This window comes from Silene latifolia, chromosome Y, assembly GCF_048544455.1.
Source record: "Silene latifolia isolate original U9 population chromosome Y, ASM4854445v1, whole genome shotgun sequence".
Taxonomy (NCBI): domain Eukaryota; kingdom Viridiplantae; phylum Streptophyta; class Magnoliopsida; order Caryophyllales; family Caryophyllaceae; genus Silene; species Silene latifolia.
The window spans coordinates 412,113,015-412,130,014 of NC_133538.1; positions in this window are offsets into that span (position 1 = coordinate 412,113,015).

The following is a 17,000-nucleotide window of genomic DNA, read 5'->3' on the forward strand; positions in this document are numbered from 1 at the left end:
AAAATTAACAAGTGATCTTATGCATGCAAACTAATTAATAAAATAAAGAAGAAACATCCATTCTTACATTGGAATTTCGGTACAAATGGGCACAAAAGAGATCTCCTTCTCTTTTGTTCTTGAGCTTTCCTTTTGGATGAACAAAGACCCAAGTATAGGATATCTCCCAAGGATTAATACCCAAAGCACACTCTTAATAAAATTAATATTATGTATACTAGATAATATTAATTTTGTGAGGAAAAATGACCCAAAAATATTTGGTTTTTGCTCTCAAAACCGGTTGAGAGAGAGGAGAATGGAAGGTGTTTTTCTCTTTCTAAAAACTCTTGTTTTTGTTGTGTTGAATGAATAATAATCACTAGTCAATATCTAAGTGAATATTAAGCAAAATAATAAGAAAAACCACAAGGGTTTTCTTCCCCAAAACCGGTTAGGAGAGGAGGTACAAAAGAGCCAATGCATGCCCTAGTTGTTCTTCACAATGAGCAATAGGCATGCAAGGCTAGTTTTAGTAGGTAATTATGTTGTTTACCACTAATAACAATAACTTAATATTTGCCTAACCATCCTCATATTTTCGGCAAATATGGATAATATGGAATCCATATTATTTTTGTCAATATGTTACATGTCATATGTAACATAAATTTGTCATTTATTTTTAACATATTAAAAATCAACGTATTAATAAAAATACGTCATATACAAAAATCGACTTTGTAATTCATAATTACTTGTACCAAAATATTTTACCATTTATAAATCACAACAGTTTGTATTTATAATAATTCATTCAAATTTAATTGTTTCCTTAAACAATAATTTCATCTGAGTAATGATACAATTCGATTACTCAGACGGTATCTCATATTAATCAATTTCAATGTGATACGTAAATTTTACTTCCAAAATCGTCCGTCAATTTTCAAGTAATTTAATTAACTCGTAACATTATACGATTAATTAAATGATCAATTAAGAGTGTTGCCCTATAGGTATGACCTAGGGGATCAACCGATCACCACCGTCCGCACGACGCAATGTCAAACTCTAGTCACCAACCATTACCGATATATGTTGATCGCCTTGACAAGAAAAAATATTACTTCCCAATTGTATTCTTTATAATGAGATTTAAACATGTGATCATCATGATCAACAGTCGTGATCGCATTATTGTCGGAGGACACATATTCCAACAACCTTATCTTAAGGATTTCCAACACCTTAGTATCTACGAATTGAGTGGGTTCGTAGTTCTTACCTAGTAATTTGACGAAGTTCTTGCGGTGGTCATCGGATTCAAATATCACCTCTTGGAAGTAGTCAAGTTGTTCAATTCCTCCCCTCATTATGGGTTGGGAGTTCCTTGGTAGCACTACCTCCCGTTGCATTGAAGAGGATGATCCCTTGCGTTTCTTTCCGGTGGATTCAACCAATTTATTGGTCTTGCCTTTGAGGTTCATCAATGGCGCCATTTGAATGTGGGGGAAGGGAAGTGTTTTTGATGGGGGTGTGATTTTGAGGATGGGGATGAGTGTTTTAGGGTTTGATAAGGTGAAGAAATGAGGGAGAAAGGGGGGTGATTATATAGAAGAAAGGGGGAATCCGAGCGGATAAGGGTGGGCCCTGTCGGGTTTATCCGACAAAAATGGGACAATCCGGGCGGATTCTCTTCGGGACGGGCGTCTCGTGAGAATAGAAGACGGGCGTTTTGGTCCGAATCCGGGCGGATTCTCTTGCAGGGATTTTTCCAAGTTGAGAGCAGGAAGAAGACGGGCGTCTTGGGACTTAGGACGGGCGTCTTGGTCGGGACGGGCGTCTTGGATTAAATCCGCCCGTTTTCTGGTGCAGCGCAAGATCTTGTTTTTAGATGACAAACGGGACGGGCGTCTCGCGAAGAATACGGACGTCTTTTTCCAGGACGGGCGTCTTGTGAAGAATCCGGACGTCTTCTACTACAGCGCCAACCATTCTTCTGACGTGAGTCCTGGACGGGCGTCCAGGCCTCGGGACGGGCGTCTTCAGATCCCTTTTCTTCTTTTTCTTTTGGTTTCCTTGTAATAACATACCCTTTCACTGATTTTCCATTCCTCCTTATCTTTTTCTGAAATTTGCTCATTAAAAATGTAAGATGACTCTCTCTCTCACCACTCTCATGCAAGAAATTAAATGCAAATGCAATAATGTACAATATTATACAAAGTAAATGGTCCAAGAAATATCTTACAAATGGTGGTTTGAGATAGGACTCCACCAAACTAGTTCAAATCGTAGAAGTTCTTATCCATAGAGCTCAAGGCTCTTAGAAGAAGATAAAAACCTTGTGAACAAGTTCCAAATAAGCATAAATATGGGTTGCTCATCTTCTATATGAAATTTGGCCAAGGAAGCTTGTAGAATGTTCTTTTTCTTGCTTTTTCCTTGGCATTAGAGCTCTCCCAATGCTTCCAACGAACAAGCCCATGATTCTTGTCAACGCTAGGCATGAAGTGTGGTTCATTTTCATCCGTAGACTTCCACTTACCAACTTCTTCCTCAATCTTGGTGATGATGATAGAATTTTGATTTTTCAATCCTTCCAAGGTGGAAGGAGAATTTTCATGGCATTGATGATCGAGTTCCTTAGAAGTTGTCATCGTGAGCGCCAAATCTTCACAAGTGGCCTCACGAGCAATTTTCTCTTTGAGCTTTTTCACAAAGTAGATCTTGTATGATACCTTGGCCTTTTGAAGAAGATCTACCATATCCTCTTTAATGATCATTGGTTCCATGATAGGTGTCAAGTGGTCTTCATGAAGAATAAAGAAAGGACGTTCTTCTTCATGATAGGGTATCTCAAATGTCTCAAGGATAGGCTCCTCAAGCAAGGTGATATTATGAGTCCATCCGCTAGGCTCATCATCATTGTTTCTATCTTCATATGAATCATAGATGGGGGTTTCATTTAACTCTTTCTCCAATGTCTCAACATTCACTTCAAAAGACACACCCTCATACTCACAAAGGTTAAGAGTATTTGGCTTACTCAACCTCATGTCTTCCTCATTGAACACAACACTTTCATAGTCACAAGAGCTCAAGGAGATTGGCTCTTTCCATTTCTCATTTTCCATATCAAAAGTTACTACTTCAAATTCGCATTCATGCTCAATGTCCAAAGAACGGTGGTAAGGAGTGGTTACGTGGGATTCTTTCAATTGGGCAATTTGAATCTCCAATTCCTCACCTTGGGCAACAATGCCTTGAAGAACATTGTCCCTCTTTTGGCTCTCCTCTAGCATTTGTTTGAAGAAGTTTTGTTGATCTCCCATCATTTGGAGAATCATATTTTGAATGGGTTCATCTTCTTGTTGTGGCTAAGTGTAAAAGTGGTTGTATCGTGGCAATTGAAACTCATTATGAAGTGGGTATAAGGTGGGTGGATGTTGTGGATATTGGATGTGGTAATTTTGGTGGGAAAAATTGGGGTAGTGGTTAGGATTTTTATTGTACAAATAGTAAGGTAGGTTTGTGTTGACTTGCTCCTCAAACTCCCCATACCCATAGTCATACTCAAACAATCTACCACATACTCCATGTGTCAAGTCTTGAGCCATCATAGCTAAGACAAGTAAACAACTACAAGAATGGAAACTACACAAAAATGGTAAGAACAATCCTTGAGGATAAAGTTTCTCAAGGTGAAAGCAAAATCAAAATAGACAAACAAGTAAGAACTTAATCACATAGCACCGTCCCCGGCAACAGCGCCATTTTTGACGTGGCCGTGTCGTTGTACGCCCAATCAAAACACATTTATAATACTCAACAAACAACTAGTTAGCGGTAAGTCGAGGTCGATCCATGGGACGGTGTGCTTTGGGTTCTAAGTCTATCTATCTCAATTTACGCTAGTGTCACAATTTGGTTGGGTTTGTAGTTGTGTTCTAGACTAATAAAAGCAATAAAGTAAAACAAGCAATAAAAGGAAGGATGTAAGCAAATGATTAAAAGCACTAGGATGTCATGGGTTCATAAGGGATTCATGGTGTTGATCATACAAACATGTTTACAAAATTAAGCAAGCAATTAATGTTGTGGAGAAACCGAGTTGGTTTATGTTTTACGGTTCATAGGAAGAGTTGGGTCCTGGAGCCGAATCGATTAGATTGTACAACACCTATAAGTCGACTTACTTTCCTCCTATTCAACTTCTATGCATGGTCTAACAAGACTCGAGTTGGTTTATATCTTACAAGTCAAGTTGAGTAGATAAGAGATGGTAAAAATGCAAGGATTTATAGGCTTAGCATTTCATCAAACATAACATGTGCATAAAGTTGACATCACAACAAGCAAGCAATTTGATTATGAAAACATATTAGATTAAGCATTAATCAATCCCATGTTGGTTTTTCCTAATTACCCACTAATACTAGCTAAGTAACTACTCACTCATGATCAAGTTTAACATGTTAATAAGGTTGTCAATCATACTAACAAAGCCAAACATGATGAACAAGTAATAAAGATTAACAATAATTAAAACAAGGATTAAGAGAATTATACCTATGGAGATTCCAAAATAATAACGCAAAGAATAATAGAAGAACTTGATGATTGATGGAAGGTTGTCAATGTCCCAATAATAACCGAATAATCTTCAATTACCCAATAATAAACTTGAACAATAATTAAGGAGAGATTAATGTGTAATTTGTGGAAAGATTAAAGAGTAATCTATTCTAATCTACTCCTACTCTAATCTAAGAGAAGGATTGATTTTACCTAATGAAGACTTGATAAAAGGATCCCCCAATGATTATTTACAAGTGGGGTATTTATAGTAGAAATTAGGTGGATGCATTAGGGTTAACTAAGGGCTAAACTAATGATTACACTTTTGAGTTTAGAGCAGGGAGACGCCGGTATTTTTCGAAGGAAGGGCGTCTTTCTTTGAAGCTTGAAGAAACGGATTTGTGCTGGGCTGGAATCCGTGCGTCTTTGGGAGAATCCGGGCGGATTGGAGCAGGGGAAGACAGGCGGATTTGGGTGAAGACGCACGTCTTCTGTAGTTTGGGGACGGCCGGATTCTAGAGAAGCCGCACGGATTGGAGTGCTATCTCGTTTTCTCTTCTATTCTTCCTTTTCCTTCACTTCTATTTTATTCTTGTGGGATTGGTCTTTAGTTCTCGCTTCCTCTTCATACTAGTCCATCAAATATTGTCAAATAGCTTCCGAATATGCACGAAAGACGAGAATTTCTGCCTTATTATCTTCTTTCCTACAAAATATATGAAATGCGATAGAAAAGCAAATAGGAAGGTTTTGACGGATAAAATGGCCATAGAATGTTATAATAGTATGCAAAATAGGCTCAGTTAGGGGACTAAATGTGCGCAAATAATGGTCACATCAAATCTCCCATTAGATGACGCATCAAGTATGGCTCTGTGGTCATCATACAGCCCATTGTAGAACTGGTTAGATATAAACCATGGCTCAAAACCATGGTGAGGAATAGACCTCACCAATTTCTTGAATCGGGACCACGCCTCATATAATGTCTCATCGAGCTGCCTGAAATCGGTAATCTTGGCCTCACCGATTGGTGCGCTGTGGAGGGAAATATCTCTTGTAAAAGGCAAGAGGAAGAGACTCCCAATCTGTTACACCTGCAGCTGTGCGGTCCAAATCAGTCAGCCACTCCCTGGCTGAGTCAGTCAAAAAGAAAGGAAACAGAACTTCCTTAATCTTGTCTTGAGTTACCCCCTTTGTGGCGGGGATAGTAGAACAGTAGTCTGTAAAGACCTCCATGTGCTTCCTCGGGTCTTCACCTGCCACACCTTTATACAGATTTCTTTCTACTAGATTGATGTAGGAAGAACGTATGTCGAATGTATTCCCATCCTCAGTCTGGAGATTAAAACCCTTTGGAATTGAGGATGCTTTAGGTACCGAATGACTGGAAAGTTTTGGCATCTTTAGTTGTTGATCGGCAACAATAGAAATGTCTTATGCGAAAAGAGATTGATGTAGCTCTGGCTCAAAAGTACTCAAGTCTTCCTTTCGTGATTTCCTCTGCAGACGGAGTCTATGACTGAATAGTCTTTCTGGCTCTGAATCAGCTGAAACTAACTCAAACCTGTCTGACCTGGGCATAAACAAGACTGAAAGAAAATAAGTAAGAACTGCCTCAAGGAATAAAAATTCCCTGAGACGGATAAAATAAACGGAATAAAGACAGATAGGGCAATTGCCTCCACGACAACGGCGCCAAAATTTGATACGTCTGTCGTATACCTATCAAAAATAAACTAACTAAACTAACTATATAGCTAGGGAAGTCAGGTCGATCTCCTCAGGGAGGAAAGATATCTGTAAAAGTCCGTCTATTTGGTCACAAATGGGGGGGTTGTTTGAATTGTTTTCTAAACTAAAGGTTTAAAGGAAGAGAAGTAGAGAAAAGAGCAGTAAAAGCAGGAGAATAGATTTAAACTATCAAATAGAGAGAGGTCATGTCAGGATTTCGGTTCACTACGGTAGTCCAGTGACTCAACTGTAAACAACTTAGACAAACTAATGCGAGACAGATTTGGAAAGGTCCTTTCGGTCGACTTTCTATCCTAAATTACCACTAACTTAACTTTCATCCTCGTCAGGGTAGTCTACTGTTCATAGCAGGCCTATTTAGTCCAATCTTTCGATCTAGGATTAATTTTAGCCAGATTAAAGGGATGACTCAGAAGCGTGCACTCAACTAAGTCGGTAAAATACAATTAAATTGCAATGGTGACAGAATCTCACAATTAACTCGTCTAAACTATTTACTACATCGTCACACTTCTACCGTAGATTCCCTAATCCCAACATGAAAGAAGTTTAGCTACTCATATTGCTAATTAAACTATCAAAACTAACAGCAGATAAATAACCAGCATTCAACATACTAAAACAATGATTAAATCGCATAAAAAGTAAATTAGGGCAGAAAGTAAATGAAGCAAGGCAAGAAATTAAAGCAACCAAAAGAGAGATTATTATTAAGAAAAGAGAAAGGGATTACAATCGTGCGAATCCGGCGTAAAGAACACAAAATCCGAGAAAAACAATCCCGAGAACAAAGTTACAGAGAAAGGGAAAATGTAACGTAATAAGTTTTCTGTCAAAAGTAAACTGAATGATTGATAAGATAAAATATGATGCTAATGACCTAGTTAACGTAAGTTTAAATAGAAAACAAAATAAGTCCAAAAGCTAAAACAAGCTTACGGGCTAATTAAAGCCCACGCCAGCAGAAACTACTCGATCGAGTAGAATAAATTCACTCGATCGAGAAAAACACCAGAACATCTACTCGATCGAGTAGAATAGTTACTCGATCAAGTAACCCTCTTTTCAGCACCTCTTGATCGAGCATAATAACCACTCGATCAATCAAAAAAGGGCATAGAAACTGCTCGATCGAGTAATAATACCACTCGATCGAGTCTTCTTCCTTCAAATCAGCCCAATCTCGTCACCGACTGCCTCGTAAACCGTGCCTTCACGCTTCCCAATGCAGTATCTCACTCAGGAAAATCCCGTCTCCTCTAAATGCATGCAAAAAGGACAAAAAAGGGTACGATTCCACTACTTTCGCGTTTATTTCTAGAAAACGAACCAAAGTAGCCAATTCGGGGCATAATAATATATAAACAGTACAAAAATACATAGAAATACGTGCTGAAATAGGCTAAAAAGACTATATAATATGCACGTATCAAAGGGAGCCCGTAATTGGAGAAGGGGGGAACGGGCTGGCATATGCGGGAAGAAGACCAGGGGCCCATCAGAGGAAATGTCCCGATTAAGGAAAGGAGAGTCAGGGAGAAGTTAGGGAGAAGTCAAGGAGATCAGGGAGAATTGAGGAAGACGGCCGAATATGGAAAGAGTTCTTATGGAAATTATATTCCCTTTCCATAATCAAAGTAGGACATATCTAGGGTTCTCACCCTATAAATAGCCAAGGAAGCAAATCAAGAAGGACATTCAACACATCCACATATTCATACATTGACGTCAAGACCTCAGCATATTCTCATACTCGCATATACATCCGTCCAAGATCCTGCAGGCCTGATACCTCGTGCCAGCAAGATTAGCACTACGTTACTACTGTAATCATCCTCCTATTCAAGTATAGTGCAATATTTGGAAGGGTACCGTCCCTCCCGCGGTTGTTCCCACATTTGGTTTTCCACGTCACCAAATCTCACGTGTTAATTTATATTTCGCACTTAATTTCTCTATTTACGCATCAACATACGAACCATCATACGATCGACCAACGAGTAAGACCGCATTGACCCTAATCAACCAATTTGGTAAAAAAATACCTAAACACTTACTTTTACTTTGATTTCTGCCCAAAAAATTTGGGCCCTGTGCAGCTGCACGGGCCCAAAGACGCCCCTGTTGGATATACAAATAGTTATTTGTTTTTACTCGATTAAAGGCACATAAATGATTTTTTTACATATAAATTATAACAATTACAATTATAATATAATGCAATTTTGAAGAGTGCCCGTGCGGGCACGGGTTCAAAAACTAGTTAAAACAAATCAAATATCTTTTTTTTTAGGGAAAAAACAAATCAAATATCATTGTGGGTATATAGGACAAATATTTAGCTTTCCTTTATGCATTTTGCTTTTATCTTATTATTTTCACATAGTCATATTTGAGCCGTTTTAAGCTTAAGACGGTTATACCCGTCTTAAACAAGAATTTATCACTCAAGTTTTTGGTATAATTTTTATTTCCTAATAGTATCGTTAAATCATTATAAGGAGCGGATATAGGGAGCCAGGTGAATTTAGAAAAAAAAATCGTCAAGTGTAGAACACAATCATGTAACTGATGTTGGTCTAGCAGTATCACTACCCTCTAGGCGTACCCTGGGTTCGAGGCTCACAATAGGCGTTTGATTTTTTTTATTAGTTGCAAGTTATTTCAAAGCTGACTCGGCCCGATAAGGCTGATCCGAGGCCTGAAAGTGATCTGAAGTTGCTTGATTCTAATGTGACCCAAAACTCGAAATGACCTAACCTACACCCAACCTTAATCTTGATTGACCCGGTGTTGGCTCGACCCGAGATGACCGACCAAAAGATCTGACCCATAACTAACCTCATCCAAAATGACTTAAAGTGACCCGAAATGGCCTGAAACGACAAGTACTAAGTCGTATTAATGTTATATATAATAAAATGAAAATTTATTAGTTACAAGTTACAAACGTCCATAATAAATAGTCAAATTTGCAAAATAGAATTTCATAATCGAAATAGTACTAACTAAAGCGTCTCGTCTTTAACCCGAAAGCGACCCGACCCACAACGACTCATACTCGAAATAACCCGATAATAGGTTACCCGAAAATTACCCTGAAACTCAAAATGGCCCAACCCAAATTGACTCGCCTAAGACTACGTATATAGATAGAGTTAACAACAGTTAGGTCTTGAATAAGGACAAAAAAAAAAGATAAATTGAAAGAAAAGGCAGAAGCTAGTGGTAGTAAGACTCATTCCAACCGTTCCAAGTTAGACACATGGAACTGGTTGTGGACCGCCCAAAATCTAAAGTTGATATTTTTTTAGACAAATGTGTACTATTATATAAAAGAAAAATAAAGTCGATTTACATGATACCTGCTATTTTAGAACAAACATAATTAAAAGTACAAATTGATCCAGCAACACAAAGATGACGTTTCTTAATCGGGGAATCGTCAAAGTGAAATGAACATTCCTCTTTTCTTTTATATCCTACGGCCATTTCCGGAGTCCTTTTATTTGTAAACCTGCAAAAAAAAAAAACAAACAAACAAATCATTGCACCACCAAGGACTTGCTCTTTAACTTACTTTTTAACTGAGATCGATCCTGACCCAAACGGTGACTGGCACCTGGATGATCTACAGACTGGCTAGAATGGCTGCATCTGCTACCTGAAACTGTCTTCAAGGCTGAAAAGGCAAAAGGAGTCTGACTTGGCAAAGGATTGGAACCATCAATCACAGTAAGCTCGGAAGGAGTGTTGTCAAGTGCAACCGCATTGTTGTTTCTTGAACTCTCATTTGGGGACAAACATTATCTCTTAACATTAACATGAAAAACTGCCTCATTATTAGAATTTCCCAAATCTACAGAAGGCCTAAAGTCCGTAGTCGGCAAAGGCTTCACAACCAAAGGAGAAAAGGAGGGAGCTTCTGCTTCCCATGAAAACTTTTCATGAGGAGTTCCCGTCAAGATAGAAGATTGAGAGGAGAAGGGGCGAACCCTCATATACGCCCCGGACTTTGGATGATAAAATTGCAGTTTACTCCCAGATAACAAATTCTCATAGTCTTTGGAAGAGAGGTACAATTTTTTTTTGGCTTGTTTTTTGTTGGAGAAACTGTAATTAGAAGATTTGGTAGTAGAAGGATTACTGTCGCACTGACTTGGTAAGGGAGGGTAAATTTCATCATTAGAGTAGGAATCCATAGTCACGGCAGGGGTTGTGTGACTTGTGACATTATCAAAATCCATTTCAGAATTCAATAAATGCACTCTACTGCAAGAGGCTTCGACCACTTTATCAAGGCTCTATAACTTAGTATCTGCATCCACATTAAGAAGAGGTTTTTTACCTTTCTTGTCAGTGCCCAAGGGGTCAAAATGATAAGCGACCCGTTTTCCATTGGGTTTCAGAGCAAGGCAGTCAACAACGGAATAGAGTTCACGATTAATATCCTTATTATTCGGTTTAAGCTTCAAATCATGTTCAAAGTCGTCAAGGGCCTTCACAAAGAAATTCAATTTCCGTAAGGCTACGCCTCTACGATATAAAGCTTTCACATTAGAGGGCTCAAAATCTAAGACCAGATTACAAAAACACCATGCTTGATTATAATTAGAGAGTTTCGACTCACAAGGCGCTAAATTGAGCACAAGGGATATGGAAAGAGAAGAGCAAGTCGGCTGGCTATGAGCGGAAGGAAGGCCAAGGAAGCATAAAAAATTAAGAGCCTACTTATATAGGCTAGCAGCTAAAGAGATAGATTACCATCTTTGAATAGAGAGTTTTCCTCTATCTTTCATCATCTGTATACTGTAAATCGAAGGTTCACCCATATTCATAATCCACTGAATGAGGGCATCATCATCCACATCGTTATCCTCCAGAACAAACAACTCACAAAGTTTGAGAAGAAAAAACGGAAAATCCCTCGCAGTGCAAATAGAAAACAGAGAGAAAACAAGAAGCAAGACGGAATCCCAAACAGACTCTTGATCAAACTAAAGACAAAAGAACAGAAATCACATAAGATTGAAGGAAGTAGATAAGGAGGAAGGGACACCAATGGAGAGCAGGGCGAAAGATGAACAGTCGAATGAAAAACCCCCGGAAAAAGCCTAGAATTGAAAGTATTAAACAGAAAACGCAAATCAACTAACCGAGAAAGGAGATGGGCTTCCGCCGGCGATCAGTAGAGAGGTGATGAGGCCGCCGGCGAGATAGGTTAAGCGATGGGTGAGTCGGTGGAAAGGTTGCTGGGGATTATTTATTTATTTATGCATAAATTATTTATTTATACATAAATAATTGTGTAAGATGGGTTTATACCATGAGAGGAACCACTTTTGTAAAATAGTTGTTCATTATTTTTAAATGGGTTATCATTCCGTATAATCGGACCATCTCATAGTGTGAGGCCGTCTTACGCAATAACTACATTTATTTATAAGTTGTCTATTTATTTATATGTTATAACGTTTTTTTAATATTTTAGTGTCATAATATACTTCTTTTCATGATGGTTTTATACCGTGAGATGATCCACTTTTGTAAAATAACGTTTCATTTATTTTTAATAAATGGGTTATCTCTTTCTACACAATAGGGCCGTCTCACAATATTGGGTCGTCTTACGCAATAACTACTGTTTTTTATAAGTTGTCTATTTATTAATAAGTTATAAAGTTTTTAATATTTTAGTGTCATGTTGTACTTCTTTTGACGGTAATTGTTTTTTAAGTTACTATGTAATCGTAATTTTAATATATCTTATTTAATAAAAACGTGATATCAAATAAGTCGGTTTAGTAACATAACTGATGTATTTCACCAAATACATCGGTTTTGCTGAGAACCGACGCAAAAATCTTGACTATAGGGCGAAAATGGATTCCCGCCAAAACTAAGTACTTTTTGCATCAGTTTTTGTAGAACCGACGTAAATCGACTGACGCAATAGGTGTTTTTTCTACTAGTGATGTCTATTTGTGCATTGTTTGACATTAGTAACATTGTAGTTGCATTATAACATGAGTAATGGTAATTAGGGTATATGGTATGTTATTGTTTGATAATATTCATACATGTGGAAATTTAGGTAAGTATAGCTAGTCTCATATTGTTGGATAAATTGCATTATAATATGTACATGAGGCTTTGGTACAAAAGGGTGAGCTAATGATGAATTGAGCATTTATTATCATGTCATAAGTTGTGTTGTTTGAGAAACATACTACTTGTTTGTGATTGTCAATATATGTGGAGAACATGTTGGTATTTGGCAATGGTTGTGATACACGATTGTTAAGGAGACGTAGGACGGTTGGGAGACCGTCTTGCGCTTGAGTGGCCTCTTGGAACTTCCCACTCCAAGAGGGATGTGCACATTATGAACTTGAGTTTGGAGGGACTCGTGTGGTTGAGACACGACGTCTGGCAGGGGATCCGAGTTGCTCTTGGGCCCGGTACCACGGACATGTTCTGAGTACCTAGTTGTGTGATGCGGTATCATGGGCGTGTCCCTGACATCGGTGTGTTGGACGTGGAGCCATGAGGTGTTGGGTATTATTGTTATTGACATTTATTTGCATAATCATGTAGATTATCGTAGTAGCATGACATAGATGAACATTTGTATTATTAAAGATAACCATGTGTTCTAAAATGTCTGTGGTGAACCATATGGTGATTTTCGCCCATATGGGGAGCAATGTTGGACAGGTAGGGCTTGCATATATTGACTCGGAGGCTTTGGGGAGCAGCCATCACTTTCAGCGAGTCATCACTTTTATTACTCTAGATTTTTGACTCTTATTAGACTCAACCTTTTATTTTAATATGGTTGTATTTAATAGGATGGTATTTGCATCCCTTAACTTGTAACTAATTATCAAACTACAACTTATCTATTTAAATTGTTGTCTTAAATTACTCTTTACTCGTTTGTTCGCACTATAAAGTTGGGAAACCAAGTCTTGTGGTACCCTCATCAGTTGGGGTTGCCTTGAGGAAGGATCCCGACTTATGGGGGTGTTACAGCAACACCGCCCACCAAACAGCCAGACATCAGTTCATAATAAGGTACTCGGGACACACTCGTGGTACCGGGCCTGGAAGCCAAATGGATCCCCAGCCAGACGTCATGCCTCAACCACACACGTCCCTTCGTACTCAAGTCATCAATGTGCACATACCTCTTGAAGTGGGAAGCTTCTAGAGGCGACCCAAGCGTAAGACGGTCTCTCAACCGCCTTACGTCTCCTCAACAACCAAGTATCACCACCAACCTCCGACATACATAATTCTCACAATAATGAAGTATGCAACACAATATACCATAATACAACTCCTTATGAAATACATTTCCCAAGTGTGCTATAAACATCAAATCCTCCATTATCCAGACTCATAGAGTCGCCATAACTGTTAAAATGCATTTCCGACACTACATGAGATTCACAACCATCCTCAAATACTCTTATATGATGCAATATGACTCATGCTAAGTAAAACAATGACAAAAGACACATTAACAAGTATACACATTATCAAAATCGAGTAGGATAAACCTACCTTTTAGCAATCTTCATGAGCTACCCGAATCAGACTCGATTCCGTCTCATGAAACCGTCACATCCTATACAACTCAAATAATACTATCACAATACATCCTACACTATTATACAACCCTTATTATTACCTACTAATTACCCATATTACACATACTAATTACTAATTAATTACTCATAACCAAACCCCCAAAAGTTAGGGTTTATTCTAATTGAAAAAGGATAGATCTCAACTTACAAGGTGGAAGGAATGATGGATAAGGTGAAAAATCTCCTAATCTAAGCTTGAATCTCATAAGAAGGTGTTTTTGAGGGTTTTAGAGAGAAAGGAGAGGATTTTGAGTGATAAGGAAGAAGGATAAAATGATTTAGGATAAGATCCCGAAATAAGGTTTATCGGGTACTGTTCAGCTACACTCGGTCGAGTGCCAAGTCCACTCTGTCGAGTGCCACTCACTCAGTCGAATACTCGCCGTACTCGGCTGAGTGAAACCTACTTGGTCCACTACAGTTTCACTAGGTCTAGTTTAAGTCCTACTTGGTATTACAATCTTCCCCCATTAAAATGAACTTCGTCCCCGAAGTTTGCCTCGCTCTCTCCTTTCCAACACTCTCTGAAGTCTCTTCCCGTCTCGTTACCGCCTCTCAAGTCTTTCTCATTTCCCAAAAACACTTACTCTTATCATGCCGCTGTCGTTCTCATCTCTCTCACTTGAGCTCACTCTTGTAAGTCCTTACCGTGTACACTCTTTTACACTCATACACTTATCATGCTTATTTTCTCTTTAAGTCCCAATTATTACATTCACTCCCCCTAAAAGAGAACTTCATCCCGAAGTTCACCCCTCAACATCGTGAACACTCTCATAAACCGCCTAATAGAATCCATAATTAGTAAGTTTCTGTGTTAAACACACTCCTTTTTCTACTAGAGATGTCTCATGATCAACCTTATATGATGATAATACCTTCTATATAACTCTCCCACTATGGCTTCCCAAAAGGTCAAGGTACAAGGTCAAACTCAACGTTTGTATTCTAATCCCGTATTCAATCCCGACTCGTGTCACTTTTCTCGTACCTTACTCATGACTATATATATATATATATATATATATATATATATATATATATATATATATATATATATATATATATATATATATATATATAATTAGGATCAACTAAGTCCACCATATGTATTTGAGTCCATAAGTCCTTCTAAGAGCCCTTGGATGAAGGGAATGGAAGGCTAAGATTTGATGTCAATATGTGGCAACAAATTAATCCCTCCACCTTTTCTCTAATTAACTCATTAATTTAATTAACCTACCTCACTAATCATTCATCATCTCATTATCACAACTCCTTCTCCTCTCTCTACATCTCACTTCTTCTTCCTCTCTAAAAAAACCCCAAAAAAATCAAAACCCAAAAAAATACAAAACCCAAATAAATCATTCATTCATTTCTTCTTCATTCACCACCACCCACCACTACCCCACCCGACACCACCAACCACTGCCCACCCCTACCGCCACCCACCACCCACTCCCACCACCGCCGCCACCGGTAACTTTATAAATTCGTTTTTTTTTCCAGATTTTGCGTCTCGGTTTTTTTCGTCACTTTTTTTTTTCAGATTTTGTGTTAAATTTGTTGTTTGGGGTCGGTTTATTTTATTTGTTAATTTTTGTTGGATTTTGTTGTTATTTATTCTTTTCAAATCTCTTCTTGTTATACATTTTTTTAAAAGATTTCGGGTTTATAAATCTCGTTTTTTTTTGTGAGATACTTTTTTTCATCTAAGATCTACTAAAATATTTTTCATAAAATTTGTTGTTTTAATCTTAGCTATATAAAAATTCTTATAACTTGTTGATTTTAATATTATATTTCACATTTTTAAATAAAAATGATATAAAATGACTAAAGTTATACAGTTATGGACAAAAGTTATACTGTTATGAACTAAAATTACACCATCATAGACTAAAGTTACAATAGGACTGCAGTAAGTATATGTGTAACTTCTACTCAATGAATGTATAACTCCACCGCGGATATGAGTAACTTCTACTCAATAAATGTATAACTACATTAGGAATGTGTTGGACTTCTACTCAATAAATGTATAACTCTAGTAAAGATATGAGTAACTTCTACTCAATGAATGTATAACTCCAGTAGGAAGGTGTGTAATTTCAATAAAAGTATAACTTTTGTTTTTTCAATTCTCTTTGTTGACAAATGAAAAAAATATAAGTATAACAACAAAAAATAACAAATAAAAACCAACACTATAAATTTGAATTTACATAAGTACTGTTTGTATAACTTTAGTCAATTTTTGTATATCTTTAGTCCATATTTGTATAACTTTAGTCAATTTTTGTATAACTTTAGTTCATTTTTGTATAATTTTAATCCTTATTTGTATAACTTTAGTCCATTTTTGTATAACTTTAGTCCATTTTTGTATAATTTTAGTCCTTATTTGTCCAACAACACCGACACAAAAATACCAAAGAAATACAAGTAATTAAAAATTTTTTGTCCAACAAACTCGTATAACTTTAGTCCAAAATTGTATAACTTTAGTCCAACAAACTTATAACTTTAGTCCAATATATAACCGAAATCCTAAAAACCAGCAATACTAAGTTTAAACCAACAATACTAGATCTCAAAAAAAAAAGCCATTATCTAAATATCAAAATGTAAAATAAGACATATTTGAAATAAAAAAAAATAAAACAAGACAAGATTTTAAATCACAAGAAATCGGATTTGGAACAACAACTCATTTTTTCGTCTAGTTCAAGGGTATAACTTTAGTCGTAATTAGTATAACTTTAATTTGTGAAGGGTATAACTTTAGTCGTAAATAGTACGGAGTATAACTTTAATGTTTTAAGGGTATAACTGTAGTCGTAAATAGTACAACTTTAATGTTTTAAAGGTATAACTTTAGTCGTAAATAGTATAACTATAATGTTTATAACTTTTATAAAAACCAAATAAATATGAAAAATCGTAATTGATCAACAAATATTAAATCTGAAAAAAATAAATAAATAACCAAAGTAAATCTGAAAAAAAAACAACAAAAAATGG